General features: G+C 36.7%; 1 protein-coding gene across 4 annotated transcripts in view; it reads right to left on the bottom strand.

Annotated features, from left to right (window-relative positions):
• nlgn3a (neuroligin 3a) overlaps positions 1–24,239 on the bottom strand; it is a 610,831-nt gene that overhangs the window by 372,015 nt on the left and 214,577 nt on the right. The window contains exon 1 of one of the 4 annotated variants that reach the window (XM_039765815.1): positions 18,533–18,763. The exons of the other annotated variants lie outside the window; for them this stretch is intronic. The gene's annotated coding sequence lies outside the window, so the exon portion shown is untranslated. Of the gene's footprint in view, positions 1–18,532; positions 18,764–24,239 lie in introns of those variants that run through there. 4 annotated transcript variants of the gene reach the window in all.

Raw genomic sequence — 24,239 nt, 5'->3', positions numbered from 1 at the left:
TTGTATAATAATTACAAAACAAATATTCACTTTTAGCACCAGAATAAAGTGATCACCATGAGATCTGATGTTGTGGATGCAAGTGAACAAGGTAAAATGAGAACGATTAGCACAAATACAAAAAATCAGGTAATTGCTCTTGAAATAAGCTGTTTCTGAAGCTTAATTTAATTGCTAGATTTCCAAATAAGACAGCCTGATATATAAACCATCTAGGTATGGAAGTACGACCTTGCCAATCCTCTATATATTCAATTAACTTGAGTATTAAATCAAACAGGAGCATTTAATCTACAAGCCTTGAAGCCTTAAATATTGCGAAGATGATCAGACTTGAATGCTTAATGGTACCTGAGTCAAATAATACTTTCCTTATTATAATTTGAGATGGAAAGGTTTAACTGAATTTCTTTTCTAAACAATCAATTATTCAATTAATTTAAAATCTGTATCAATAATGCTCTTGAAAAGCCTCCTCCGCTTCTGTCATTTCAACATATACCACTGACTCTGTAAGATTTATGTAATAAGTGTTCCTCTTGGGGCTGTTACATTATGCTGACTTGAAGGCTGACCATTTGGTGACCTTATTAATCTTCACCTTATAGGACAGAAGGGCATAGGTGAAACTAAAGCCTTTTTAAACATAATCTGTCAGGATTGTATGCAGCTTTTCAAAACTGAAATAAGTTAATTGACTAGACCAGAGCAACCATACAAAGTATATTGCTACTTGGATCGGTACAATGTGCCTGTTTAATTCTTCATTTTATTGTACATTTACTAATATTAAAACCTACATAATCAATTGAATACATGAAAATTATCATTTCTAAATACAGTTAAATATGTCTAGTGTGAACCCAGTGGGAGTTTTTCACCATAAAAACCTCTTCAGTATCACAGGCAGTCGAGTTTTGCACAACAACCACAAAAATATGGACAGAGAAGACAACTCAAAATGCAGTAAAGTGTCTGGTAATGGTTTTGACAGTTAGGAACTCATTCTGTAGAGAGTATAAACCTAAAAAAGAACTCACAGCAAATAAACTGCAGAAAAAGCAAATGAAGATGAAAATGTATATTATTTAATTTGTGCTTATTGTTTTTTTTTAGTTTCTTGCATACAGTAAGTATTTAAATTTTCAATGGAACGAAACATCAGAGAGAGGTTGTGTACATGAAACATGAGTAGAGAAAGGCACACACCATCATGCTCAACATTTGACACTTGACTGAATCATGGTTACATGTTTTCTACATGCCTTCTTGAACATTAAAGGTCAGCAATCCCATCTTGTGATGTCCCAAAAACATACACAACAATGCAAGAAGAAATACAACAAACAGTAAAAGATGAAATGCTTGCAAAACAACATCACACACAATAATGAATGGACTGACACACAGTCCCCAGCAGTAGTTAATAACAACTGCAAAGAATGTTTATTAGCTCTTGTATGAACACTGACTAATTGCCACTGTTGGCCTTGGCAGATGTCCATTAAAGTCTTGAGCTTCCTCAGGGAATAGCCATCTTTGTGCAAGTGAGTGATCATGCTTATCCCCACCCACGCTGTGGAACTTCGTCTCTTATGTTTCTAGTCCAAACTGTCGAGCTCTTCATTGCAGCTTGTTTTATGTTGCTCCAGCATGCCTGGCTCCTTCCCCCTGTACACTCTCACCTTCCTATTTCCTTACACGTCAGAAACACCACTGTATACTTGATTGACATAAAATAGCAAATTACACCCCTAGAAAAATGTTATTTACTGATTATAAAATGGAGATATATTTACAATTACCATGTCAGTTACTGATATATAACAATAAAATGATAAAGTCCAAGATTACATAGAGAGCATGGAAGTTAACACACAGCTTGTGATTTAAACCTCTTCCACATTACCAGATTACCTTCTCAAGCAGTGGTGGCCTTTCACATCACTCTAACATCATCGTCTTTTTCGGCATTTTGACTAATACTTACATATTTGTTAATAAAACTCCATATGTGAAGGTGATTTTACAGAGACAAATGTTAATCTAATGTAACTAAATCGTTAGTGTTTTTAGAACTTAACATTTGCTTCCTGTTGCATTTGTAAAATAACACTGTTCAGGAAACAATGATTTTCTTTGTCAATATTATTTTAAACTAACGTTTACAAGGAAAATCAATAATACGTCCTCAATATAGATATTGGCGTCCACCCACCTTGTTTTCTTTGCAGTTATGTTATTTATGTATAATCATTTTTATAGCCAGAAGTAGTTGTCTGTGGTGTATTTTTATTGCGTTAATTAACTTGATAATATTAATGCAATTTAAGTTATAATGCTTTTCTGCACAGTTTCAGATAATAAGGTTTTTAAATGGCATAGTATCTTAAACTCTGACTGTTAAGTAGCAAATTCAGTGTTAAAATTATTGCTCTTAGCAATGCAGTATACAAATGTGAAAATAGTTAACTTTTTTTGTAATTTACAAAAAATGTTTATAGAGCTGCTATTATATTGTGGTATAATTTAGGATATAAATCTGTTATGTGACTGAATTATTTCCTAAAAATAAGCCTATGTATTTATTTGAATAAGATGCAAAATGGAATTCACATTAGAGATCAAAAGCATAACAATAAAATTATTCCAGACTTTCCAATTTGTGAATCCATCTTTAAGGATCATTCATGCAGAGCTTTCTAATTATAATTTGAACTATCGATGATTCATACATGACATATGAGAAGGGTACAACTGGAGGTAGCAGATGAAGGAGATTCGAGGTACAGCTACCACCCAAATCTCAGCTAAGTGTGGTGAATCAGGTCGTGCATTGCAGGAATATTTTACCTATAGCCTTGTTCTTATCTTGATTTTACCCTTAGGACATCGGTTTTGGGTATTCAGGTAATAGTGACTTAATAGACACAAAATTTCAGAAAATAACATGAAGTCTGATTCCTGGAAGAAAGGATACCGGAATCCACCCCAGGAAATAAGCTTGTGGATGGTACAAGCCAGCAAGCACCTGATGACAGTTTTCATCAGACTTCATTCAAAGAAACCATGTAGAATGGGAATGTGAAAAGCGGCAGGCACAGATTTAACGTGACCAGATAATAATGGCGATAAAAATTGTCTTGGGGATCTGGAGTATCACGACTATTCGGAAAGTTTTCTGCCTTCTTGCAGATAGTTCATTATCTGAAAATGTTCTTATATAAATAAATAATGTACCTGTTAAAAATATAAATAAGTATAATTTGTTTAGTTTCAAGAAAACTGGATATCTAAGATTATTTGGATTAGTTTACTTTAAAAAGTGTAATTCAATAATATAAACAGTTGAAAAAGTAGAAAGAGAATTACCATTTTGTCAGTCAGCCATAATTGACTGTTCTATAGTCAGTACTTCTTCTTCCCCTACCATTCCTATCCAAAATATCTGTCAGATTTAGGGGATGAAAAATAATTCCAGATTTTTAATTCCATTCTAAATTCTTCCTGCTGAAACACTCACATAGTCAATGCATTTCTTGACCTTAGTTATGCCCCCGCTGTGTTTGACATTTCTGTTTAGGTTGCTGTGCCTGTTGACAGAGGGTTGATGCATTGACCACATTATTTTCTACCTTTCCAGAGTACATTGGTTCCCTCCAGAAGCCAACACGATTCCTTGCAAGATTATTCTACTGGTAATTGATTTCTACAGTCCTAATACGGGTTTCAATTACACATCTTAGATCTTCCAACTGTGGTCTTATGATAGAGTCATCAATCAGCATAACAAGATGAAAAGTAGACAGTCCTCTTTTGTGGCTCCAGCCATGTGGAAAGCGAATCTGATATCTCTTTAACTATATCCATATTTTTATTCATATACACCCAGATAGATAGATAGATAGATAGATAGATAGATAGATAGATAGATAGATAGATAGATAGATAGATAGATAGATAGATACTTGTGACTTGTTCACTTTCTAATTGGAGAGCACCAGTCACTCAGTACATACATATTATTTGCAGATCACCAATACTGTTTGGTTTTGAGCTCATAGTTGTAAAGTTCCCTTTGATGTCCTATTTTCTTATGTCAGTTTCACCAACATTTTGTTTTTGTAGTTCTGTTCACATTTACCATTACCATTGCTCAGTATTGTGAGCCAGCCTTGCTGGTGAAGGCTCCTACAAATGACCTGGTAATTTATTGATTAATGAAGTTATTAACAAAAAGAGGTCAGGGTTGGCAACTAACATACACACAGTGAAATGGGAAAATAACAAGTTGTTATTAAAACATGTATACACTAAAGAAAGAATGAAAATTGTGAGTTATGCTTTCGCAATGACTGTAATAGATAGGATATTATTCTGGCTATGGGTCGGGCCCTCTTTCTCTTTTTCTTCTCTCTGCTTTGATGCAAATCTTACAGCTTTTTTCTATAACCTGTTTCAAAATTTCTATAAGATGTTCTCGAACCAACTGAAATACTAAACTTAATCAGTCCATTGCAGCTTGTCAAAATCTTAGCATATCCTAAGCAGCAAATGAATAATTCACCATTTGACACTCAGCTTCTTTTTAAACAGCTTGTCGCATACACACATATTTTTTAACTAAGCTCAGCGCTCAGAAAATGACAAGGTACATATATCACAAATCAAGTCACCTGCTGTATACATCATGTTGCAAGAGATAGGTTCCCTTTCTGGTTTTGCTAAAACATTTCTCATATCAGGCACTCTTGCCAAAAGGGCATGCTAGCCTACATTATAAAAATCTTTGTGCTGCATCCCCTGAGAGGTACAAAAGGAATATACAAAAGAAAGCACAGTTATTGTAGCCCAATTGATATGATAGCCCGAAGGGGGTCTGAGGGTAGGCACCTTTCAGCTACATTTTTTTTAAAAATGTTTGATAATATCAGAATTGTACAGATTTAAATTTAAACCCCACTCCCTTCTCTGCTGGTTACCATAGCAACCGGTAAATTAGGTTCTTTCGTTGCAAGATACAGATTCACAGATAAAGTGGGAAGCACTGAAAAAGCAGTACTAAATTTATAAATGGAGGCAATTAACTGTGTCACTTTCAAACCTGCTATGATACAAATGTCAGTACTTCAAAGATGTACTGTTTGGGAAATTAAAAAAAGGGATGTGCAATCGATTACCCCTAAGCCAATTATTATTTCTGCCATTAGCAAGTTTCCACTGCTGCTCAAAAATATTGCTGTCAACAAAATAAAGCAACATTTCTCCAGTATGTAACACAGGCAGAGGTATAACCATAGCTAACTGTTTGTTGTTATAAGATGCTGTGCTTTATCAGTCAATGGAAGAAAATGAAGCAAAATAAAACTGAAAGTACACATGCATTTGAAATGTGTGTGTATATATATATATATATATATATATATATATATATATATATATATATATATATATATATATATATATATGTCTGAGAAGTTCAGTTTAAAGAATATTATTGAAAAATTCTTGTTGAAAAAAAGTCCCAGAATCCCACTTTAGCTCTTGAGAGGCTAGCCCTAACATGGTTCGATAAGCCTCTGTTGTTTTGTCACCTCTCAGATAGGACAACAGCTGTTGGAATCGACATTTGTGGGAGCTAAAATATGTGTAATGTCACAAAACTTCCAGAGCCCTATTAATTAGTGAGCTAACGCGAAGGAAAAAGTCTCATTCTCTGCGTGAATTTATGTCTTGGAAGGCTAAAACATCATCCTGTGTAGATATTCTATACTGACGCACTGTACCAGTAGATGACATGGTAGACCATTTTTTGCAGATATTACACAGTGCAAGTATTATACTGTATGTGCAAATCCACTGAAGTCTTCCTACCAGTGCAAACACTTTACGCCTAACTACAGCAGCAGCTCTTTATCTGGGGTTCGGTACTGGTCCTAAATGAAATGTTATTTTGACAGGATTATAACAAGGAGAATGTGAATTTAATGTACCAGAAATCAATTTGTCTGTTTACATAAAATGTGTAAAATATAATTACATAAAAGTAATTTCTATGGCACAGTGCAAAATATTGACTGTCTATCCATCCATCCGTTTTTCAAACAGCTTTTTTAAATGACAAGAAGGCAAAAAAAAAAAAAAAAACATCAATCGTGCCAAAGTCAAGTAAATACTATTATCATTGTTTATAAGCCAGTTTGCTATTGGTGCAATATTTAATCCTAAATAAATCGGAAATGGAGGTCTAAATATTTGGGGTAGACATAATTGTTGGCTTCCTCTTCATTTTTGATTGAAAGCACTTGTAACAGTATCCTGAAAATATCACTGTTCTGCTTTGCAGAATAGCTGTTTGTTGTTCAAAGGAATATTAAAATAAACTTATGAATATTTAAGTAAATAGTTGTAAGGAAGAGGAAATAGAATTACAGGAAGTCAGTAGTTAGACAGCATGTTTCACGATTAGTCAGTGTTAATCCCATCGAAGCAAAGCCTGTAAGTATTATTTTAAGCTAATTGGATAAGTATATAGCAAAGTTAGATTGTTTATTTTAAATCAGTAATTATTTGCAATTTGCTTCTTTTCAGTTTCACTCTAACTTCATAAAATCAAAATAAAATTGGAGCACGGTGCTATCCCCTGACTCTGTGAATCTTTGTGAAGTAGAGTTTGCCTGCTGTTTAGTTTCTGGTTCAGGCACCACAGAGAAGAGCAGTGCAATCACATTTTCACTTGCGTCACACAGCCTTGGGCAAAAACCCATCCTAAACTGGATTATAATATTAATTATATAATACTAAAATTTCTTGCAAATGTTTATTATTACTTTGAAACAAACACATGCCAACACTTTCACAAGACACCAGTTAATAATTATTGTTGTTTTCATGTCTTTTCTAAAGTTTTGATGTAAGTGCTGCTCTCTGAATATGCATGACATACCCTGGAGTCGAAATTAATTATACTACCATTAAAACATGATTTACTGTACAGCAATGTAATATCTGGCAAGTAGAAAAAGCAGAGAAACACATTTTTTTCGTAGCACTACAGGAATTCATACTGAATGTGCTGGAAAAGGGAAAACCAAATTAGCAGAGAGAACCCAAAAGATAAAGACTACAGCAACTGTCCTCTCGACTCTGTGTATCTGCTGTTATGTCCAGTTAATTTAATGCTTGGCTCTTCAAGGACTGTAATGTGTTTAATTGCAAACTATGAGGCATAATAAAAGATCGTTCTAGTCTATGACGGTACATTTGGAATGTAAGCAATAAAATTCTTTGGCCAAATTAGGATCATACTTACAGCCTGACACACTGGTACACCTTAAACATACATTTGTGTAAAGTGCTATAAAAATATTTACATTAAATCCCACTGAAAAGATAAGCACATTTTAAATGCAAGTCTTATCAGGTATTTATAGTAAAGCTGCTTAGAAATATTTGACAAATCATTAAAAATGCAAGACAAACTTTATATTCTTCTCATCGAATTTTACCAGGTTTTCAGAATCATCAACTGCCTCCGAGTTAACTGAACTTAAATGTCAGTATAATTGCAATTTTCATTAGGCAGGGTTTCTTTGCACATTCATCAAATGCTTTAAATATGTCATCGCTGTTAAAACAGGCTATTTTACATAGTTGGAACATCTTTTTCTTAGCTTTGATTTAATTTCAGGCTTCACACACAACATATAAACATGTTTACACTAAAGGTTAATGCCTTTACTTAACTGTTGTAGGAAGTTTAACAATTGAATTTTGACTTCCAAAAGAATTTTAATTTAGGCTGAAAAATGCTAAAGCAATGCTTTACCAAACATAGATGCTGCTTATATGTGGAAGTAGATGCAAATGTTTACTCTGTTATTTGCAATTAAAGCAAAATTAAATTTCTTTGTTCATTTTAGCCCTTACCTGGCTCATTCTCACTAGCTCTCCGTCAAAAATCAGCGTCTTACTGACTCACTAAGCTGCCTGTTCTAATACTTCAGGACACTTGTCTGAACTGTTTACAGCATAAAAACTTCTATTATCTGACGCTGACCTGCTTACTGTTTCAAAACCCTCTTTCACACATCCTGGCACACATTCATTCTACATTGTGGCTCCTGCTTTTCTGATCTCCTCCTGTGTCTGCTTCGGAGGCTCTATATGTCTAAACATTCAAATCTAGACTAAACACCCATGTGTCTTTTTAATTGCTTTTAGCTGACCCTTGTGTTCAATGCAACTGTACTATTACAGTTACTACATGCTCTACAATATCACTTGGTCAGCTAGCTTCCAAAGATAAACATTTTCAGGTTTACCTTTATCTATTACTTTGCAATTTGTTTTCTATTTTCAGTCCATACCTGTGCACATCTACTCATATTACTTTGTGTATCAGTATTGTTATAACCCCTGTATTGTAACTTTAATCATAGAGATCCTAAATTTGTACATCACCAAATGACACTTACCATAAAAAATATATGAAGTATACTTCTTATGTCCTTCTGCTGTACATTAGGGGTGAATTCCTTGCTTTTGTTATATGTGAATTGCTAAATATGAAATATTGCATACGTTCTCATCTGCATATCTCTCTCTCTCTCTGTCTATCTATGTATCTATTTATATATATATATATTATATATATATATATATATATATATATATATATACTGCGGTGGGTTGGCACCCTGCCCAGGATTGGTTCCTGCCTTGTGCCCTGTGTTGGCTGGGATTGGCTCCAGCAGACCCCGTGACCCTGTATTCGGATTCAGCGGGTTAGAAAATGGATGGATGGATATATATATATATATATATATATATACTGCTCAAAAAATTAAAGGAACACTTTTTAATGAGAGTATAGCATAAAGTCAATGAAACTTATGGGATACTGATCTGGTCAGTTAAGTAGCAGAGGTGGTTGTTAATCAGTTTCAGCTGCTTTGGTGTTAATGAAATTAACAACAGGTGCAGTAGAGGGGCAACAATGAGATGACCCCCAAAACAGGAATAGTTTAACAGGTGAAGGCCACTGACATTTTTCCCTCCTCATCTTTTCTGACTTTTCACTAGTTTCACATTTGGCTACAGTCAGTGTCACTACTGGTAGCATGAGGTGATACCTGGACCCTACAGAGGTTGCACAGGTAGTCCAACTTCTCCAGAATGGCACATCAATACGTGTCATTGCCAGAAGGTTTGCTGTGTCTTCTAGGACAGTCTCAAGGGCATGGAGGAGATTCCAGGAGACAAGCAGTTACTGTAGAAGAGCTGGAGAGGGCCATAGAAGCTTCTTAACCCATTAGCAGGACCGCTATCTGCTCCTTTGGGAAAAGCAGAACAGGATGAGCACTGCCAGAGCCCTACAAAATGACCTCCAACAGGCCACTGGTGTGAATGTCTCTGACCAAACAACCAGAAAGACTTCATGAGGGTGACCCAGGGGCCCCATGTCCTCTAATGGGCCCTGAGCTCACTGCCCAGCAGCATGCAGCTCGATTGGCATTCTCCATAGAATACCAGAATTGGCAGATGCACCACTGGTGCCCTGTGCTTTTCACAGATGAGAGAAGGTTCACCCTGAGCACGTGACAGAAGTGAAAGGGTCTAGAGAAGCCATGGAGAACATTATGCTGCCTGTAACATCATTCAGCATGAGCACTTTGGTGGTGGGTTAATGATTGTCTGGGGAGGCATATCCATGGAGGGTCACACAGACCGCTACAGGCTTGACAAAAGCACCTTGGCTGCCATTAGGTATCAGGATGAAATCCTTGGACCCATTGTCAGACCCTATGCTGGTACAGTGGCTCCTGGTGCATGACAATTCCTGGCCTCATGTGGTGAGAGTATGCAGGCAGTTCCTGGAGGATGAAGGAATTGATACCATTGACTGGCCACCACACTTTCCTGACCTAAATCCAATAGAACACCTCTGGGACATTATGTTTTGGTCCATCCAATGCCACCAGGTTGCACCTCAGACTGTCCAGGAGCTCAGTGATGCCCTGGTCCAGATCTGGGAGGAGATCCCCACAACACCATCTGTCATCTCATTAGAAGCATGCACCGATGTTGTCAGGCATGTATACAAGAACACAGGGGCCATACAAAGTGCTGCGTACAATTTTGAGTTGCTGCAATTAAATTTTGGCAAAATGGACTAGCCTGCCACATCATTTTTTCACTCTGATTTTGGGGCGTCTTTAAATTCAGGGCTCTGTAGGTTGATCATTTTCATTTCCATCAAACGATGTGGCATCCTTTCGTTCCTAACACATTACCCAGTTTATATCAGTATAGATATCCAGGAGGATTTCTTTTACCCATTGAGATCTGATGTGTTTTCAAAGTGTTCCTTTAATTTTTTTGAGCAGTATATATATATATATATATATATATATATATTCACATATATATACAGTATATATATATATATATATATATATATACATACTAGGGGGCTCTGAGTTTGATTTACCGGATATACAATCTAAAGAAATTTTTTATATTTTTTATTTTTTTCTCCAGCCTTTGGAGTTTTTTTTTGTTTTTCTGTCCACCCTGGCCATCGGACCTTACTCTTATTCTATGTTAATTAATGTTGACTTATGTTTATTTTTTTATTGTGTCTTCTATTTTCTATTCATTTTGTAAAGCACTTTGAGCTACATTTTTTTGTATGAATATGTGCTATATAAATAAATGTTGATTGATTGATTAATTATTTTCATGGGAATTGTTACATATGCATTATTTTCACTTTGACTTTAAAACTTTTGTAAAAACAATACTGTACTTGTTCTTTATTTCCGGCCCTGGGTGTGGTTAAATCTCTTTCTCGCAGGAAGTATAATGCTGCTCGCGTTGTGAACTGAACGCACGCTAAATGTAAGCGGTTGGATCATCTGCTGGCTTGTTGCTGCTGCTGTTGCTGGTGAGCTGTGTATTCTACTTGTCGCGCTGCGCGTCGATCATTTAGAAGCCTGTACAGCAGCTGTCCTTTTGCCACTGCATCTCTGCCACTCGTGTTGTGAAGGATGGGGGTTGTTTGGCTGAATACTTGCTAAGGAATAGAAGTGGCTCATCTGCTAGCCTGCTGCTGGCGAGCTACGTGTTCTGCTTGCCGCTTGTCCTTGTTTTGTTTTAAGAGCTGGGAGCACATGAAGTGTGTCTGCCAAAAGCATTCCAACAACTGATAGATTAGACGTCTGTGAACTTGTTTTAAATGTTGTTTCACTGCCTTGTCTCGCGGGATGTCAAATTGTCTTCCGAAAAGATCATGTCTCGTCTCCCTTCCAAGATTTTTTTTTTATAATAGAGAGATATATCTACTGTACATAACGAAAAATGTAATATCCTCTGTCTGTCTATTACATTTTTCTACTGAATTTGATGTTATTTTGTTAATCGGGTTTTACACTAAGGACCTTATTTCAACCATGAGATTGCATCTTCTCTGCTAGTTTGTGGCCAAACTCACACACAAAATAAGTAAAAACTACTGAACTGATTTTCAGGAAATGTTGCATGTACAGTAGGTTACTGGTTGTTCAGCTAAAAATATATAGGCTGTATAGTGTTTCAAAAATGTCACACCTACAGTGAAGGCTACATTCCAGTGGCTTAATGGATGTGACAGCCGGTTGTGGTTTGATTGGGAATCGACACAAAAACTGAGCATCCTTCAAAAAACATTGCAGCTAATTTCTTGAAATTGTGCATTTTACATTATTGTTCATGCAATTTAAAATATAGTCTTGATAAAGTTTCATGAATTTTATTGGGGAGTACAAATGGGAGGGCCAATGCCTCAAAAAACACACATTACTCCAAAAGAGCTGAGGTATTCATTAAATCTTGCATGTACATTACAATTCACTCATTATATCGAGTTTATGAAGTTTGACCACATACTGTATATAGATTCAACAGAGAGAAAACACAAAAAATAGTTGTTTTTCCCAGCTTACATGCCACATTAATGACTCAATTCTTAAAGCCACCTAGTTTATTAATGTGGGATTAAACATCTTTTCATGAATTCACAGTAAATTTGGAAATTCCAAGATGTGATGTTAATGGTTCCAATCTTGCAAGCACATCCTGCAAGTATGCATTCCAATCATAAACAAAAAGAAAAATCTCTCGACTTGTATATAAATTCCTAAGCCAAGAAGTGCAACGATTATGTGTAAAGATTTTATGTCACTTTTTACGTCACGTTTTAAATCAGGCTTATTTTAAAACCTACATATATATGTTTGGTATCATTCTTTTCAGAATTTATCGAACTTTAATGTGTTGCTGTTAGATTTACAGGTTCTTATTCCATTTTTTAATTATAAATTAAAAAATATCAAGAACTCGCCTCCCGCAAGATGAGAATTTGTACCAAGAGATTTAACCAAGCCTGGGGACAGAAATAATAGACAAAGAGTAGATGACAAAGACTGCTGCTATACAGGCTTTTAATTGTTCGAAGCTCTGCATGAGATGCAAATCACACAGCACAGCAGCAACCCAGCAGCTGATCGAGCATAGAGGAGGTAAAAAAAAAACTGTATTTGTTTCCCATTGTATCACCGTTTAAGAGGGGGTTTCGGAGGAGCAACCATGTCTCCTTGGGGTGCGTTCAGCAACCCTCTTCACAACACGAGCAGCAGTGACGCAAAGTGGCTGGAAAGCAAAGCGAGCAGGGGGTAACCCCAAGTATGTATGTATGTATATATATATACAGTAGCATAGTATATATATATATATATACATATATATGTGTGTGTGTGTGCATGTATATATCTCTACATATATAAAATCCAATTTCTGTATGTCTGTCTGTCCACTTTTCACAAGAGAACAATTTCACAGATTCAGATCGTTTTTTTTTCTTCAATAATTTGCTTGAACGTTCTGGTGATTTTGCGACTTCTCTCATCGCGCTATGTATTATAGTTCACTTACAGTACTGATTTGTTGCCGTGAATCCGAGAGACATGAAGCGGGCTGAGGGAAGGGGGGCAGGAACCTCCTCACTTACGCACCAGCCTCGGGGGCGTACCTTACGTCCGCTTTTCTAGCTTAAGAGAGAACTACTAAATTGATTTAGATCGGGTTTTTTTCTAGAATTTGCTTGAAGATACTGCTTGATTTTGCGACTTGCCTCTTTGCGCTAAGAATCATAATTTGCTTGCAGGAGCGATATATTTGCGCTAATCCGAAACAGAGGCTGCAGGCTGAGCAGAGGGGGAAGCATGACGTCAGGAGTGGAGAGCCGGACAGGGCCCTCCTCAATGTCCTGTTTCACTATTACGTGGGCAGAGCCGTAGGGGACGGCTAGTATAGTATATGCTGTATATGTATATGCTGTATATTACATATATATTGTCAAACATGCACATCAGAGGGTCACCTTCCGGGCTCATCAGAGGTATATTTCAATTGATAACAATTTTTAAAAAAATGAGCACTAGAAATAATTACAGTGGCTGGTGAAAAAACATTTAACTGGCACTTCTGTTAAATGACTAGGCCCAAATCAGCATAAAGACCAAGGGAGTGTAGATGTTGCAACAGGATAAGAACAGTAACTGCATGAAAGCATCATTTTACAGTAGCTAATATCCAAGATCCAAGTACACTGCAAAAAACATATTGAATAAATGGAATAAAATAGGCACTAATTTGACATTCTGGCTTCAGATTTGTATACCTCTTTCATTTAAAGAAAAAAACAACACCTAAAGAATAAATAATATTAGACATGCAAAACCTTTAAAAAAAACAAATAGGCACAAAAGAATCCAAACTGTAGTCTGTTGTCCCAAACAAAAATTAACTGAGATACTTAAAGGAGAAGACCATACGGTATTAAAATAACATAAAGAGAAAGGAAATCCAAAAACATGGAATATACAGTAGATTAGTCTGGCAAGGCAAATCAACTACTTGCTGACCACAAAGCCCAAACCCCTCACAGCTCACTCACTCACTACCCCGTTTGTTATTAATTCTGGTCTCACTAGCTCCTCATCATTTGGTCTTATGCTGACACAAAAATCATTGGGCTTCTGGCATGCTGGGACCTTTAAACCCCTGTAGACTGCTGTGCTTTTTAAGATACATTTTTGCTGGGGAACAATAAATTGAAGCTCCCAAAACATTAGAAGACACCAAGTGAGTCCTGCCGAATAGGTTTTTCAGTACGGTATACAAGGCAAAAATACACCACACACAAAGAATGTAATTCTGGTCCTTCAGAACAGCTTGAAAAACTGCTCTCTCCTCACTGATACAGTGCACTAGAAGGCACACAAGCAGAAGGGTCTGGAAAACTGCTCTGTTCTAGAAGGTGGACAGATGGACACAGGGTTAATCAGGGCTAGCAGGGGAAGGATGAAGATGGGATGGAAATCAAAAGCTGTGTTTGTTTAGTTATTATGTGTGCTGAATTTGAAGAAATTCTACCAAATAAAGCACTGCTAATTAGCTGGCGTAAATCTAATCTGAAATGCATTTAGCACAGCGGTTTTAACAGCATCTCCACACTAATCCAAGAAAAAATATTGGGATATTAACTAGTGTTCAATCACAATGAAAAGCAAGTGACACCATGCTCCTCAAGTAGGAGGTTTAAATAAATGACTCATGGGCATTCACACTTTGTTACACAATTTCCTGTGAACTGAACAGTGACCTTTGTTTTATATATAATTTGAAACCATAACACAAAACAAACTATGGCCTTAATGGGGACACTTTCAGTTCAGCAGAATACATTTTGTTTGCCTGAACACAATAGGAATGCTGAAATCTATTTAAAATGCTGTATGTGCTTTATCATGAGAAAATATAGAAGATGCCTCCTGCATATTTCTGCTGTGAAAAGTGTTATGTAATCACATAAAATGACAAGTGATTTTATGGAAAACATTAGAAAAGGTACACAAGAACACAATCCGATCAACTGAAATGTCGAGCTTTAAATCAGAATGGAGTAAAATTACCTTTAAAAAAGTATTGTCTGTATAGCACTGAGGGCTGAAAGCTGACATAATCCATTGTTTCTTTTTTGGTTTGTATCTAACAGATACATGTCTTTGAAATAAAACTTAAAATTGTTACATTATCTATGATTACTACACTCACACATAGTTGCACATCAGTCTATACACAGTATTAAGTAAAATATTTCCCCAGTTTTATAAGAGAATGAGGCCAATACAAATTCTCCATTGAACTCTAGTATGAAACAGTCTTTGGTGATGAAAAGATTTTTTAGCAATTACGTTCTAAGAAATTCTAATAAGTTTTTGTCTGAAAATGGCTGATTGACTTGACATAAGCAGAATACAGATATGTTAACCTGGACATTAAGTCTATATGAACTCTACATCCTTACACTATACACTACAATCAAATGATGTCAACCAGGATAAGACATTATGACACAAAGACTTCCATCCTTCCACCTTCTAATTATTTATCCAGAGTAGGTTTATGGAAAGCTGGTGTATAAGTTAGGAATTAAACTGACGGGCACAAAAGTGTAGTTTTAAATTCCCAAGTAATGTATCTCACGTTTATTTGGGATGAAATCCAGTGTCCCAAAACAAAAACACCAAGAAGATACAGGAAATGGTGAAAACATGACACAGGCCGGTATTCGAAGTTGTGCGGCAGCAGTGCCATCTATACTCATGCAAATGATTGTCACCTCACATATGAAAAATTTCTAAAAACATCACCCATTATAAGTTAAGTTTACAACATAAATAGGGCTCAGATAATCATGACATTTTATAACATAAAAGTATAGGATAGTGAAGGGCCACTGCCAATCCTGCCAGCACCGGACACAAAGCCTGAACCAGCACTTGACAGAATGTCAGACCATCACATGGCCTAAACATGCACATTCCCACATGGGGACACTTTAGAAACTTCACTTAACCTAATATGCACATCTTTGGAGATATGGAGACAAACAAAAAGAAAAGAAATAACTGCAAATATGGAAAGTGAAATTTGAACTCACTGCGTACCAATGGGCTTTTTAAGTGAAAGGTAAGAAACAATACAATTGTTTTTCATTTCCATTATCACCATTTATAAGAAACATATTTTTAAAACTAACATTAAAACTAACATCCATGAAAAAGGGAGAATATATCAACAGCACGGCCATGATCCAATCTATTGTTGATAGCTATTATTCTACCCTGTCACCCATCCTAGTCTTCTCTTTAAGAATTAAAATATGCATGATTTACATAAAGGCATTTAAAATGTGCATATTTATTCCCAAGTATTCAGTGGTGAAATGCAATGAATGGCTCGCATTTTAGTGTCATCACTTAGTGCTTGGTTTTGGCATGAATAGTAGAGCAAGCAGAAAAATACTAATTCACCACGTTGTACTTAAATACCAGTCAACCGTGCCTTAAAAAGATTTTTAAAAACTTATAACTTGCCTTACATTATTGTTTTGCTACCTAGAGTTATATGCATTTTGATAGATAGATAGATAGATAGATAGATAGATAGATAGATAGATAGATAGATAGATAGATAGATAGATAGATAGATAGATTTGTCCTCAGGAGAATATTTGGCTTTTTATAGAACCTCTTTAAATACATAAATAGATGAAAAACTAAATAAAAAAGATACATAAATATACACACACTATGGTTTGAACACACACCAGAATGAATAAAGAAGAAAGAAAATCTAAAATGAAAGAAAACGTCTGACTTGGCTCTCCCAGTCCCAGTGAGGCATTATGCAGACTGTTTGCTGTTGATATAAAGGAGCCCCCGTAGTGTTTCTTCACACACTTCTGCTGAATTCATAGGCTGAAACAACTCAGTGGTGTTGTGTCAGAGAGAGAATGTGAAGCATTGTTCGTAATGGCACTCAATTTTGTTTTAATTATCTCCTTTGCTACATCCTCCCTGGGGTCCAAGAATAGATTAAAAGAAAAAAATCTTTTTATATGTTATGATTTTTGATTGCTTACCTTATATGACCCTACAAAGCTGTAAGCTAATGTATGAAATGATATCCATAAAAGAAGTGAGTAGGAACTAAAAAAAGATTTCAAATAAATCAAAGTGTATGGCAGCACAGTAGCGCAAAAGTTACTGTGGTTGCTTCACAGCTCTGGAAATTGGTGTCATTTCTGGCTTGTTTTCTCAGATGTTTGTTGCCTCCTGCACCCCAAGACAAGTTAGTTGGTGACTCTGAATCCCTGTGATCTGAAATACTCAGGTTGGTCAAATTCTTCCTTCTTGCAACCTAATGCTGTCCAACTGGCTCACCACTGCCCTATACTGGAAAATGTAGATATTTAAAAAAAAGAAAGCATAGCTCCTAGACAGTTTTCAGATGGCAATTCTTTTCATCCATAATACAAAATTCACTTTACATTATACGTTTATAATGATTTGGGTTTAGCACGCTCTTCAAATAACCCCTGAAGCAAGCTATGCTGTTTTCTGGTGTGTTTTCAGTACATGAAACAAATAAAATAACTCAATACAAAAAGCACATTTCTGCTTGGCAAAGCTAATATGAGTGTTACTCTGTGAGTGCACTGAAGAACAGCATGGTACCTGCAGATGTAAAAGCTAAAGTGTTAACTGTTCATGCTTTTTGGGCATAATGAATAAACAGGCAAATATTAATTTCCAATGTAAAAAGGTAAATGTTTTCCCTTAAGCCATTTAAGTACTTATTGAGGATGTTATAAAAGAACAATTTACTGGACAATGCCATCGTGCATAATAAAAATGTTTAGATTATATAAATACCAAAATATAGACCTTACAAAAGTACAATTATAAAATGTGGCATTGACAAATCCCTTAGCCCTGAAATGACATGGGTTATTTAGAGTTCAAAGAGATGTTTAGAACAGATGCAGAATATGTAGTGAGTAGCATCTGTTGAACAACAACGTACCCTTCCTCCCAGCATGCAAACTAAATGATTTGCAAGGTTAGTAGCATAGAAACTCTGGAGCTGCAGGAAAGCAGTGAAAATAACGGTCACAGTCCTCTTCCTTAGCTCTGGCATGTGCTCCATAAAATGAGGAAAAAATGCAACCCTGTATTCTGACCTTCAACAGATAGTCTGAAGGGCATTTGCTGAATCTACAGCCTCCACTCCACAGTTTAAAAGATCACATAGATAATCTGCGCTATGCCAGCCTATCTTTTAATAAGGCAGCTAAAAACATTTCAGGACACCTATGAAAAGTATTATTCCAAAAACTGGAAAAAGGGGGATCGACTCTGTGTCGCCTTCAAAAGCTCTGTTGAGCTGCTCTGTTCAATAAAAGTGCTCATTTATATAAACTCCCGCCAAGTGCCCTGCACTTTCCTCCTCACTGAATCTTGTAACAGTAAGCTGAGCAGCAGCAAGACAACAGCTTGACATACTGGCACCAATCTCATAAACGACCACAAACATGAAGGAAAATTCCCACTCTTTAAGAAGAATGCATAACTGCTTCACTTACCTTTCTAGAAAAGATGCAATCAAAACATAAAAAATAAAACCTTGATATGGCAAGAAAGCATCCTCTTTAACTAAACTTCTAAGTTATGTCATGATTTATTGTTTTATTTCAGTCTTTTATGTCATACACTGCTGAACTTTCAAAGCGAAATTTTTATTTCTAATTTAGCGAAAAAAGAAAAGATCCAAGAAGATAACGTAGCATAAATGTCCTAGGTCTTCTCTAGTGAGTTATCTCAAATGAATGACGCCCAGACTTTTTCCCACTCATTGGTTTTGCTCCTGAGCTCAAACGTTCAGCCTCTTGCTGGCCAGTATACTTGCAGACTGCAGTCATCCTTTTCCAGTCTGAGACAGTGATGTAAGCGTACCACTCAGTACAAGGTCTGTTACAACATTGTGGCAGTAAGCATCTACATAACATTTTAAAAATACAAACAATTGAATTATTCCAGAAGCAAATAACTTTAAATGGTCACATTGGGTGAGCTTTGCAAAACATGTTTTCTATGCTGTTTTGTTCCTTAATTGTTATTTGTACATGCTTATGCATTACCATATAATTTTGCCATACTACAGGTCAGGACTGGATGAACTAATAAAACATAACTTTGCACAATGAAAGGAAATACAAATAAAAAATTGCAATAAACATTTTCCCACCAGCATATATTTTAGTGTAATGAAGAACATAAATGTTCAAAAGTGAAACATAAGATAGGGATAAAGAAGGGAATAATGAAAATTACATAGGAAAACAAGGAAAAAATAAATCCTGTTGTTCCTCTCTGCCTTTCTACATGGCTAACTGCCAATGTCTAACAAGTGGGATAGCTCACTTGCCACGCTCTGGGCTGCCGCCACAATGGGCTCCCTTATCTTCTGTCATTCCTTCATCTCTCTCTCTCTCTTACAAAAGTGAGTCTTTATTTAAGATTCTTCTTTTGACACCATATGCAATTTCACACCTGGAACAAAATAGCTTTTCAAACCCCTTCACAGTGGTATTGTCAGACTGGGAAGACAGGGTTGGCACTTTGTAGCTACATGGACAGCAAGTTAAGATCCGTTGGTTGGCACCTTTTGTCTCCAGAACCCTAAGACCTTGGTAGCCTTTACAGGAACAGGCCTCTAGGGCAACTTGCCACTTATGTATCCCTTTGTCTGTGCTGCCTACCATTGGTTCAGCAGTCAAATACTGGCCTGCAGCTAGTCCCTAATCTTGTACTTAAATACCTTTCACTGCTACCTCTTAGCCAAGAAGCCTCTTTCAAGTTTCTCTGTCTCTCAAGAGAATGGCCCTTATAGTATTTTGTATACTATGTTGTCAGTCGTCCAGCTCCTTATCCCTTTGTTGAAAAAAAGAATCTTATTGTAGGTCGCTTCAAAGAGATGCAGGTTAGGTGCATTGGTGATCCTAAAGTGTCCCTAGTGTGTGCTTGGTGTGTGGGTGTTTGTGTCTGTGTGCCTTGTGGTGGGCTGGCGCCCTGCCCGGGGTTTGTTTCCTGCCTTAAGCCCTGTGTTGGCTGGGATTGGCTCCAGTGGACCCCGTGACCCTGTAGTTAGGATATAGCGGGTTGGATAATGGATGGATGGAAATTTGCTTTTGTCTTGACTTCCCAATCCTCTTTGCTCCAAAATTAAAAGACAGTTTCGTGCTAGTGGTTTCTCCCAGTTTTGACCCTGCTTTCCTGTAATAATCCTCTCGTTTAGTCCTTTGGTCTTTTCAGCTCCCATTCTTTCTAATTGCTCACAAAAATCCTTGGGCTGCCTTGTGTGTCCAAAACACATGTAGGGTCAGGATAGAATACCACAAATTAACTACCAGAAAAACAGTCAAAGGTGACAAAACCAGATAACAAACACGACAGGAAATAGAACAGACATGCATTTCTGCTACACATGTTTGTCTGCTACCTTAAATTTAAATATTAACTTAAAATGGGGATGGTACAAGTCGGAGGAAAAATAATTCATACAAACACAGTAAATTTTATAGTGTCTCTCTACAACTAAGAGTGTTCTTCTCCGGTAGGCACGACTCAGATTAGGCTCAAGGACTCTCGATAGCTGAATTCTAGCATTCTGCTGTAATGTCTTAAACAAGAGACAAGATGTGGTCTTCTCATGAGCATTACCAAGATTGACAAATATGACTTAGCATCTTTTCAAGATTATATTTACTGTGAGTTTTAGGGGGTCCCTAAATATCTGTCACTTTGTGTTAGGATAAAGTTAGCAGAACTTGTGGGCTGCTGTGTGCAGAAGATGTTTTATCTGAGGCGCCTAGCTAAAAGGTCTCAAGTTATGTGCTGCCCTTTCGATATACCAGGCAAAGCATTTGAAACTGTGATCACAAAACTTACTAGCATGGCTACAAGTCTGGTAAATTCCTTACAGGGACAGATTCAAGAGTATGCACAGTTAGCAACGTGGTTTTCCATTTCCACCCCTAGAGTTGAGGAGATCCACCTTTCAACTGCACCTCTTCCGTCAACTCAATATAGGGGACAACCAAAAAGTTATACATTTCATTTTGATCAAATAAAGTTTCTCCGATGTTGTCTTTAATTAGTTGTGTTAGTGAATTAAAGGACTGGATGGATGAGAACTACTTGTCTTTAAACATAGATAAAACAGAAATGTTAATTGTTGGAGGGAATGACGCTGATCACAGCAATATTCTGTCATCATTTAACTCAGTTGGAATCACCATTAATTTTACTGAATCAGCCAGAAATCTCTGAGTTCTCTTTGACTCTAGCATGTCATTTAAAACGTAAATTACAAAGTTGTCCAAATCATGTTTCTTCCATCTTAAAAATGTTAGGAAATTAAGGCGCTTTCTAAATAAACAGGATTCTGAGAAATTAATTCATGCATTTATTTCTAGTAGGATTGACTACTGCAATGTAGTGTTCACTGGCTGTTCAAACTGTTCTTTATACAGCCTCCAGTTAATCCAAAATGCTGCTGCAAGAATTATCACAAGAACAAGAAAATACGAACACATAACTCCAGTTCTTAAATCCTTACATTGGCTCCCGGTTAAGTTTAAGGCAGATTTCAAAATCCTCCTTTTAACATATAAAGCATTAAATGGCCAAGGTCCGGCTTACTTGTTTGAACTTATCATGACTTACAAAGCAGAGTGCACATTAAAATCTCAAGATGCCAGTCTGCTTATGATTCCAAGGATTAATAAAAAAAAAACTGTGGAATGGTCTGCCTGCTACAATAAGAGATGCCCCTTCAGTCTCAGCTTTTAAATCCCGGCTGAAGACTCACTACTTCAGTTTAGCATATCCTGACTAGAGCTGCTGATTTACTGTACATACTGCATCTCTGTTGTTAGTCATTAGCACTAAAACATAAGTAACATGATAGTTAGAATTGGATACTAACCCAGACCTATTCTGTTTCTCTTCACGCTACTCAAATGTGGCACTTAGTGTCATGGCCCACCTGCCAAGTTGTGCTTGCTTATGGTAAAGTAATCCCTGATGGAGGATTGCTGGAATCATGGGAAAGAGAGGTCCTTTCATTGGATTGGCTGGCCCAGCACTGTTTCAGCTGTGGAATGGCCAAATGGGGGAGGCAGCTTGATGGATGAGGTCTTCAGGATTATAAACAAATCCAAATCATATTATGTGATGTCATCCATCGTTAAATTCTGCTACGTACTTCTAAAATTTTTATTTTTATACTATTTTGAGGTTTTGTTCTGTTCTGTGTATTGTGTTGTATTGACCCCCTTCTTTTTGACACCCACTGCATGCCCAACCTACCTGGAAAGGGGTTTCTCTTTGAACTGCGTTTCCCGAGGTTTCTTCCATTTTTTCCCTACTGGTGTTTTTTTTGGGAGTTTTCCTTGTCTTCCATGGATAGTTGACACAGACTGCTCAGCCAATCAGTGCACAGCAGGCTCGTTGCTCCTCAGAGACCAGAGTTCGATTCCCCACTGGGGAGAAAGTGTTATATTTTTTTTCTTTTTAACCATATGAAGTCAGTCAGATCGTTGTATTTTCATGTGGGATGCTCCTTTTAAAATATTTTTAACAATGGAGACTGCAATTAACATGAACAGGTGTCTTTATAAGTGTTATTTTTAAAATCCATAAGACATAGACAGACAGAGCACTGCATAATAGACAGACAGATAGAGAAGTCACTAGATATGTAAATAAACAGGGGAGGCACTGTATAATAGATATACAAAACAGCTAAGGGGATAGATAAATAAATAGGAAGGAAAGGTACTATATGAGGGGCAGATAGGGAAGCTGCTATATAATAATAAAATTACTATTACTATATAGATAGACAGGGAGTTCACTGTATAAAAGACAGTCAGAGAAAGCACTACTAACTGAAAAATGGTGCAGCCTTTTTATTAATTAACAGATATTTTTAGGAAGGCAAGCAGATAGTGAGAGTACATGCAAATGTATAATAAATGTGGGAGGCTCTTTTTAAAATATTTAAAAATTGTGACTACAAATAACATGAACAAGTGTCCTTATAACTGTTCTTATTTTTAAGTTATGTAAGACATTCACTGTCTGACAGCACGGAATGACAGATAAACTGGGAAGGCACTGTGTAATAGAAGATGTAAAACTATCAGTAGAAAAAAAAATAGACATACAGATAAATAGATGTGAAAGGCACTATATAATAAATAGATAGATGTGAAAGGCACTATATGACTGATGCTGCAGAAAGGCAAGCAGGCAGCAGGAGTACATTCACATGTGAAAGACACTAGATAAATGAATAGATAGGGAAGGCACTTATATAAAAAGCACACAGGGAATTCACTGTATAATAGCAGACAGACAAGGCAAGCAGGCAGTGAGAGTACAGATAGATTTGAAATACACTAGATAGACAAATAGAGAAGGCACTGTACAACAGATATTAACAGGAAAGGCGCTATATAATAGGCAGGACAGAGAAGGCACTAGACAGATAGACGACTGTATTAACTATATAGCAGTTTCGTTTTACATATAGTGTATATGTATTTTACAACTCGGAGAATTATGTCAAAAAGAACTGCATTAAATCATATCAATCGACACACGCTGCACGCAGGCAAGTGGGCAGTGAGAGTGGCAATGGATGTGAAAGGTGCTAGATAGATTGTATACAACTGGCAAAAATAGCGACCACTTGTTAACAGTATTGGCTATAAATAATGAAATCATGAATTAATCAACAGAAATAACCGCGTGATCTACATTTTAAACTTCACAATTTACTTAAAAAATAAAAAAAAAAAACGCCGCAGCAGCAAGTCTATGAAGGCAGACGCTGCAGGCAGGTAGCAGGCAGAGCGGCGAGAAGCGCAGAACAGCGCCCCCCGAAACGGTAGTGGCAGAAAATAGATCACATTGGCAGTGGTTTAGCACTACCATAGAGAATGAATGGGCGCCCTTACTCCCCACAAATGGGCAATAGAAAACTGATCAGTGCCCAAGCAATCCCAAAAATGTCCTGGCATGATGTCGGGGCAGCATGGGCGCTCGCAAAAAAAAAAATAAAATAATTTGCCTACACCCAAGATGCCGGCCCAACCACGATGCCACCCTGGACAACGGCCCATGTCGCCCATATCAAAAACCGCCACTGGTCCAGCTGTATAAACAAACTTAAAGAAATGAAACAAGATTTATAAGCTTTAAACAGAACTTTTCTTTCCTTTG

The sequence above is a fragment of the Polypterus senegalus genome, chromosome 10, assembly GCF_016835505.1.
Source record: "Polypterus senegalus isolate Bchr_013 chromosome 10, ASM1683550v1, whole genome shotgun sequence".
Taxonomy (NCBI): domain Eukaryota; kingdom Metazoa; phylum Chordata; class Cladistia; order Polypteriformes; family Polypteridae; genus Polypterus; species Polypterus senegalus.
This window is presented reverse-complemented; position numbering and strand designations above follow the sequence as displayed.